Source organism: Carassius carassius, unplaced genomic scaffold, assembly GCF_963082965.1.
Source record: "Carassius carassius unplaced genomic scaffold, fCarCar2.1 SCAFFOLD_89, whole genome shotgun sequence".
In the NCBI taxonomy this organism is placed as follows: domain Eukaryota; kingdom Metazoa; phylum Chordata; class Actinopteri; order Cypriniformes; family Cyprinidae; genus Carassius; species Carassius carassius.
In genome coordinates, this window is record NW_026775135.1 from 142,282 (window position 1) to 150,924 (window position 8,643).

Genomic DNA, 8,643 nt, shown 5'->3' on the forward strand with positions numbered 1-8,643 from the left:
ATTCTTGAAGACTTAAAGGGATAATTCACCCAAATAGCAAAATTATGTCTTTAATAACTAACCCTCATGTTGTTCCAAACCCGTAAGACCTCTGTTTATCTTTGGAACACAGTTTAAGATATTTTAGATTTAGTCCGAGAGCTCTCAGTCCCTTCATTGAAGCTGTGTGAACGGTCTACTGTGCATGTCCAGAAAGTTAAGAAAAACATCATCAAAGTAGTCCATGTGACATCAGAGGGTCAGTTAGAATTTTTTGAAGCATCGAAAATACATTTTGGTCCAAAAATAGCAAAAACTCTGACTTTATTTATCATTGCCTTCTCTTCCGTGTCTGTTGGGAGAGAGAGTTCAAAACAAAGCAGTTTGTGATATCCGGTTCGCGAACGAATCATTCGATGTAACCGGATCTTTTTAAACCAGTTCACCAAATCGAACTGAATCGTTTTAAAGTTCGCGTTTCCAATACACATTAATACACAAATGACTTAAGCTGTTAACTTTTTTAATGTGGCTGACACTCCCTCTGAGCTCAAACAAACCAATATCTGGGAGTAATGCATGCACTCAAACAGTACACTGACTGAACTGCTGTGAAGAGAGAACTGAAGTTGAACACCGAGCCGTGCCAGATAACGAACAACAGACTGACTCGTTCTCCCTATATACGATGTTTGATAGGGAGCCAGTGCAGTGTTGACAGGACTGCATTTTAGACTAGCTGTAGTTTTTTTACAAAGTGTGCAGAACCACCACCCTATAAAGCATTACAATAATCTAACCTTGAGGTCACAAATGCATGGATTAACATTTCTGCATTTGACATTGAGAGCATAGGCCATAATTTAGATATATTTTTAAGATGGAAAAATGTAGTTTTACAAATGCTAGAAACGTTGCTTTCTAAGGAAAGATTGTAATCAAATAGCACACCTAGGTTCCTAACTGAGGACGAAGAATTGACAGAGCAGCCATCAAGTCTTAGACAGTGTTCTAGGTTATTACAAGCAGAGTTTTTAGGTCCTATAATTAACACCTCATTTTTTTCAGAATTTAGCAGTAAGAAATTACTCGTCATCCAGTTTTTTATATCGACTATGCATTCCATTAGTTTTTCAAATTAGTGTGTTTCACCGGGCCGCAAAGAAATATAGAGCTGAGTATCATCAGCATAACAGTGAAAGCTAACACCATGTTTCCTGATGATATCTCCTAAGGGTAACATATAAAGCGTGAAGAGTAGCGGCCCTAGTACTGATCCTTGAGGTACTCCATACTGCACTTGTGATCGATATGATACCTCTTCATTCACTGCTACGAATTGATGGCGGTCATATAAGTACAATTTAAACCATGCTAATGCACTTCCATTAATGCCAACAAAGTGTTCAAGTCTATGCAAAAGAATGTTGTGGTCAATTGTGTCAAACGCAGCACTAAGATCCAATAGAACGAATAGAGAGATACAACCATGATCAGATGATAAGAGCAGGTCATTTGTAACTCTAAGGAGAGCAGTCTCAGTACTATGATACGGTCTAAATCCTGATTGTAAATCCTCACATATACCATTTTTCTCTAAGAAGGAATATAATTGTGAGGATACTACCTTTTCTAGTATCTTGGACAGAAAAGGGAGATTGGAGATCGGTCTATAATTAACTAGTTCTTTGGGGTCAAGTTGTGTTTTTTTTTGATGAGAGGCTTAATAACAGCCACTTTGAAGGTTTTGGGGACATAGCCTAATGACAATGAGGAATTAATAATAGTCAGAAGAGGATCTATGACTTCTGGGAGCACTTCTTTTAGGAAATTAGATGGTATAGGGTCTAACATACATGTTGTTGGTTTAGTTGATTTAACAAGTTTATACAATTCTTCCTCTCCTATAGTAGAGAATGAATGGAACTATTCCTCAGGGCGTCTATAGTGCACTGTCTGATGCGATACTGCAGCTGACGGCTGCATGGTTACAATTTTATCTCTAATAGTATTGATTTTAGAAGTAAAGTAGTTCAAAAAGTCATTACTGCTGTGATGTTGGGAAATGTCAACACTTGTTGAGGCTTTATTTTTCGTTAATTTAGCCACTGTATTGAGTAACTACAGTGGCTAAATGTTTTTTTTTTTTTCTTCTAAAAGTGAAGAAAAGTAATCAGATCTAGCAGTTTTTAATGCTTTTTTGTTACTTTCCCGCCAAGCAATACGAAATACCTCTAGTTTTGTTTTCCTCCAACTGCGCTCCATTTTTCGGGCTGCTCTCTTTAGGGTGCGAGTATGCTCATTATACCATGGTGTCAGACTGGTTTCCTTAACCTTCCTTAAGCGTAAAGGAGCAACTGTATTTAAAATGCTAGAAAAGAGAGAGTCCATAGTTTTTTTTACATCATCAAGTTGTTCTGAGGTTTTGGATATTCTAAGGAATTCGGATACATCAGGAAGATAACTTAAAAAGCAGTCTTTTTTGGTAGAAGTGATGGTTCTACCATACTTGTAACAAAAAGTATAATTTACAATTTTGGCTATATGAAGTTTTCAAAAAACTAAATAATGATCTGAGATACACAGGAGGAAGACACATTTACTGACTTGTTTGTAGACCCGACAAAACTGAATTGAAAGGACAAGGCTTATAAAGACAGGATAACAAGGAGCAGACAGGTGCATGGAATTACTAAATTAATGGGGACATGGAACACACAGGAAAGAACCTAGACACACCTGGAATTAAATTAACAAACCATGGGAGACAGAAACTGGGTCACAGGGGCAAAACACATTATAAGTCCAGGGGTTTGACACTCTGTGGCAGGGCAGGATTTTTCTGTCAGCTGCATTGAAGTCAGGGTCTGAAGTTTCTCACTCTGTTCAGTGTGCGGCATCAGGTATCTAAACAAATAGCACATGCTGTAAGAGATTTCAACCTCTAGAGGCCGTTCTCGCACTGTACAATAAAAACAGAGCCTTCTCAGCTGCTCCAGCAATGGACACAAACCGGAAAACTATCGGCATGGATTTTTGCCGATAACCAATTGTTTCAGCAATCAACTATCGGTGCCGATTAATCTGCAAAACCGATACTTCAGTCGTCCTCTAACTATAACAGAATTGCCTGATTTTGCTCTACTTTTGTCAACTAAAATAGTTTCAAACAAACTCACAACTGAGCCTCTGCACATCTCCATTCAAACACAGCGTTGTTTTATTTATGAATGAATCTGCATTTTTAAATGGATCATCAGTTCAGTTCAATTCATAAAGACAGTCACATGCTTTATTCCTGAATGAATCCGTAATAAAATCAGTAACTTGCCGCCACCTAATGCCAGTTTTAGTAAAATTTTTAAGTATCATTTCAGTTATTTAAATTGTTGGATAATGTAAAAAGTTAATTGCACTCTTGCCACTTCTGAGCCTCATTAAATGTCTGTAAATACCTACAAGCCACTTTTGTGTTCTGTGCCACCTCTGTATTGCAAATGAATTTTGTTAATTATTAGTTTTTATTGGATCTGTAACTTATTCTTATTCCATTGTTTTAATTAGAAATTTTGAAAAAAGCTTATAAAAATACACTTTTAAATTTGACATAAAAGTTTATTTGAATAAAGTTAGAAAAAAAATGCCCCTGTAATCACTTTAAGGAGCCCAATATTACTGTGTAATGGGAAGGTGAATTTTTGTTATGTTCAGGAGCTCCTAAGAATAAAAGTATGCATAGAGCCGTGTTTAGTGTGTGTGTGGTGCTTATGAGGCGCTGCTCTGAGACGGGTGAGTATGAGACTGGAAGTGAAAAATCACAGTATACTTACTACAAAGTCACAAGATGTACGACACTATAAACTTGAACAATTTGCCATGTTCATCTTTACACACTTTTTTTATTGCCTGTCATTAGTTAAACATACTGAAATGAAGATGGAGGTGGGTGGGATGTTTCCAAGCATCACTTTTATATTGACCAAAGCTGCTTGTGTAATTCTGTCAAAGAATGAGATAATTTAGTTACTCTAGTCATCCGTTCCACCCGCATAATGCTGCTGTATTCATAATTCATCAGCTTGAGCCTAGCAAGCCTAAGAATGCATTCAGCTCACTTTGATAAAGTGCTCAGGACTGATCACGTGGTTCTCTTTTAAACTGATCAGCACGTTTTATTCATTATTTATTTGTTTGTGAGAAGTATTACTGATTCTTTTTCACTGGTAAACTGCCCAGGAGAGTTGTTCTTCCACCTAAATGAAAGAAAGATAAAAGTTGAGAGCATTCAAGCTGCTCCGTTGACGTGCTTTATCTGTCTGCTGGCTTGTCTGTCTCTTGAGAGAATAATTCTTGCTGTATATATTATTGTTTGCATGTAAAAACAGGTCAACATATTTTCAGCCTAATTTTATCTGAATGTATTGAAGCATACAGTACAGTAGATTTACGTTCTGTCAGATGAAACATTGATGCACACAAAACTGGATTTTTTAAATCTGAAATGTAATAAGTTCCTATCTGATTGATTGTCTTTATGTAACTACGATGATTAATGGCACATTTTTGTTTTTATAAGTCTATGAAAGCAAAATTGTTCTTACAGCATACAAGGCTGGCACAGGGAGCTAGGATTATTTTCTGGATTTGCTAAGTTTGGCAGGTTCGGGATCACTTAAAGATTTGAGTTTGATTTGAGGTACTGTGTCGCCATTAAACAAGATACCCACTCACAGAAGTGTGAAATAAGAATTTCCATGTTTTTTTTCTCTCTGCTCTAGATTGAGTTTCTACTCATTTTCAGCTGTTTGTATTTCAGTATTGACATCTAAAGAGTGTGAAACAACAAAAACAAAAAATGTGATTGGACACTTTTAGTGGCTCATCCAATCCAAGTTTGGGTTTCCTGGTCAGAATAAGCAACAATATAGACGTGAGCATTTGGTCAGAAGTCTGGCACCGCAGAGTGTTTAGATCTGTCCTTGGTTGAGGTTGTTCATTGATGTCAGTCTGTATGGAGGTGAGAGAGTTATTTCTGTGTGCAGTGAAGGTTAAAGGTTTAGCTCAGAGAGCGCAGTGGCTTTCCTTCAGGCTTTTCAGACAGGCACTGTATCATCACAGGTCATTAAATGCTTGCTGAAGAACCGGGGAGCGCTAAGGAACGCTGCCTTTAACTCCCTAGGTTTCAATATGCTTTAGACAAATGCTTGCTTTGTCCCACTGGTTTACACTAAGCGGATAAATATCTGCTCCACTAGGGCTTTGTTTATATAACAGGGCTAAAGGAAAACCTTGGATCTTTATACTTCTAAGCCGCAGACGGAGGAAGACATACTGGACTTTATTCAGGCGGGAAATGACTGAAACACCACAAGATGTTCTCTTTCACACTCTTGATCTTGCTTTTATGGCTCTTTATTTATTTATCCAACATTTTTTATCTAAAACCACATACAAATGAGTAAAAATACCAGCAGTTTATCATACAAGAGCACTGATTCTCAAGGAATGACAAGAACAAGAATCTAGAGTGGAAAAGGGGTGGTGGTGTTGTCGCAGAGGATAAGACACATGCCTTTGGTGAGAGAGACCCGGGTTCGAATCCACTGTGTGGCACCAATGTGTCCCTGAGCAAGACACTTAACCCCTAGTTGCAACTAAATTAATAAATGAAAAAGAAGAGGGTTGAGGAGCAGTGAAGTTTTGTCAAAAGAAAAATTTGTTACTGTCAGGGTTGCCAGGTCTGCAAAACCAAAACAAACCCAATTGCTATTCAAAACTAGCCCAATCAAGTTTTTCCCCCCCATGGTTTTCCCCTCCGTCCAAATTGCAGTCCATGGAATGGAGAGAGATGGCTTTAACCTGCTGAATAAAAAACATCCATCGGAAAACAAAAGCATAAAAATAGTCAAATTCCATGGTAAAACTTGGCTTGGCATCACTTGTTACTTTCAGCAAATGCATTTCGTTTATTTTTATTATTTATTAATTAATTTTGTATTAACTTGTGTCTGCTGGTCACATGGTAGTTTTGGTGACTACCCGTGAGTACACTGTAAAAAGTTATTTGTTGAGTTTACTTAATTCAATTGTGCAAACTCATTGTCTTAATTCAATTAATTAATCTTAACTTTATTGTTTTAAACATAGTTTAAATCTCTGCTTATCTTTTCAAAGTATTCCTTACTTATTTTGAGTTTAATCTACTTAAGCCATTTAAGTTTTCTTAACTAAATCTGTGATCTGAGGAACATTACTACTCAGAATTACTGACTCCCAGAGTGCATTGCGGCATGAATAAATTATGCAATTGCTTTGTTTTACAGTTGTCGTTCTTATTTTCCAATTTTATTTGCTGTCTTATGTCAGTAGTAGCACAATAAAAAGAGCAAATAAAATGGTTATTGTTACAATTAATACAAATAAATGAAATTTAATTGTTACCATTGTTGTAATTAAGTCAAGTCAAGTCACCTTTATTTATATAGCGCTTTAAACGAAATACATTGCGTCAAAGCAACGGAACAACATTCATTAGGAAAACAGTGTGTCAATGATGCAAAATGACAGTTAAAGGCAGTTCATCATTGAATTCAGTGATGTCATCTCAATTCAGTTTAAATAGTGTCTGTGCATTTATTTGCAATCAAGTCAATGATATCGCTGTAGATGAAGTGACCCCAACTGAGCAAGCCAGAGGCGACAGCGGCAAGGAACCGAAACTCAATCGGTGACCTTGGGAGAAACCAGGCTCAGTTGGGAGGCAGTTCTCCTCTGATCAGACGAAACCAGCAGTTCAATTCCAGGCTGCAGCAAAGTCAGATTGTGCAGAAGAATCATCTGTTTCCTGTGGTCTTGTCCTGGTGCTCCTCTGAGACAAGGTCTTTCCAGGGGATCTGTATCTGGGGCTCTAGTTGTCCTGGTCTCCGCTGTCTTTCAGGGATGTAGAGGTCCTTTCTAGGTGCTGATCCAGCATCTGGTCTGGATACGTACTGGATCCGGGTGACTGCAGTGACCCTCTGATCTGGACACAGACTGGATCTGGTGGCTACGGTGACCTCGGAATAAGAGAGAAACAGACTAATATTAGCGTAGATGCCATTCTTCTAATGATGTAGCAAGTACATAGGGTGTTATGGGAAGTGTTCCCGGTTCCGGTTTACCTAATTAATGCAGCCTAAAAAAACCTTTAACGGATTTGTTAAGTCTCTGTGTGGCTAATTCAAATTTCATGGTGCATTTCTGCATATATAGAAAGAAAATTATAAGAATTCATATGAAGTGCCAAGTGCCCAACCAAAGAGAACGCTAAACACTGTAATGTTGAGTAAAAAAAGTGTGATGTTCTCTCAAATATTTGAGTTCAAAAATTGAAATTTCGAACAATTCGAAAATTCAACATTCAACATGATTTTGGGAGATGAGTGAATGCAACTCGTGAAAGATAACTGCAGACATGGAGGAAATGGGTGAAAAGTCTATTAAGACGCTTTTTATTTTCTTCTTCTGTTGTTATGTTGCACATTAGCAACATATTAGTGGACTGCTGCCGCTCACTGGTTTATGAATGTCATTGGTTCCTTTGTGGCTACTTAAAGAATTTAAGTATGTGTCACTCAAAAAATTTAATTAATTTTGATTTGCCTTGAAAGTAGCTGCAACTTCATAAAACCTAGTAAGTATAACAACTAAGTAAAAATTACTAAATATATCTAAGTGGAACAGACCTTCAGTCCAACAAACTAGATGCTCTTAAGTACAGTTTACTAAAGTTGTTTAGTTTAACGATTGCATCAACCTGAAAGTTCACATAACACAGTGTAATTAAATAAATTCAACAAATTTGTAAAAATCAGTTATGTTTACTCGCTTTTCTTAAGTAGATTTAGTGATTACTAGAATAACACCACTTTGCTCTTATATGAGTGTACATGCTTTTTAAACACAATGAACAAGATGCTTCTGGAACCTGTTTATAGCTCTATTGTTTGTATGTTTAATTTCTCTTATAGCACAAATGCTATTTACCATCTACTGTTGGAACACAAGTGCAATAATAAAAACCTTTTTGATTTCTTTGTGGTTAAGTAAATCCTAATTTATTTATTAGTTCATGGTCACTTGATCATCAAGATGTATACTCTGATCAAATGTGATACTGCACAAGTGAAACTATTAAAAAACAGCCAACACCCCACAGAGAAGCTGATGTTTCAGTGTTGCTTTAAATATAACCTTAACAGTGATAAACATTTCTATCTGTCCCTAGATTAGATTGTTTACAGATGACATATTTGCAGTAGATTAACAAGAAAAGTGGAGCTTTTGTGTTGCATCTTTATGTCATGACTAATAGCTGTATCATTCAGCCCAGCCAGTAAAATGAGTGATGTTTTAATGACAGCATGCATGCAGGGAAGCATGAACTGTCCTTTAGTCTCTTGCATTATTTGATTTGCAGATGTCTGGAGTGCAGAGGAAAGAAAAACATGAGTAAATTACATTTGTTTTGTGAACTGGCCCTGGAGTCAGCAAGAATGCAGGAGGATGGCAAATTTACATCACTAAAGACAATTTGTACATGGAGCATAACAGCAAAAATAGGTTCATAAATCACATTAGCTGCAGCCCTGAGTGCAATCGATTACCTCACAGTACAACGGCAAA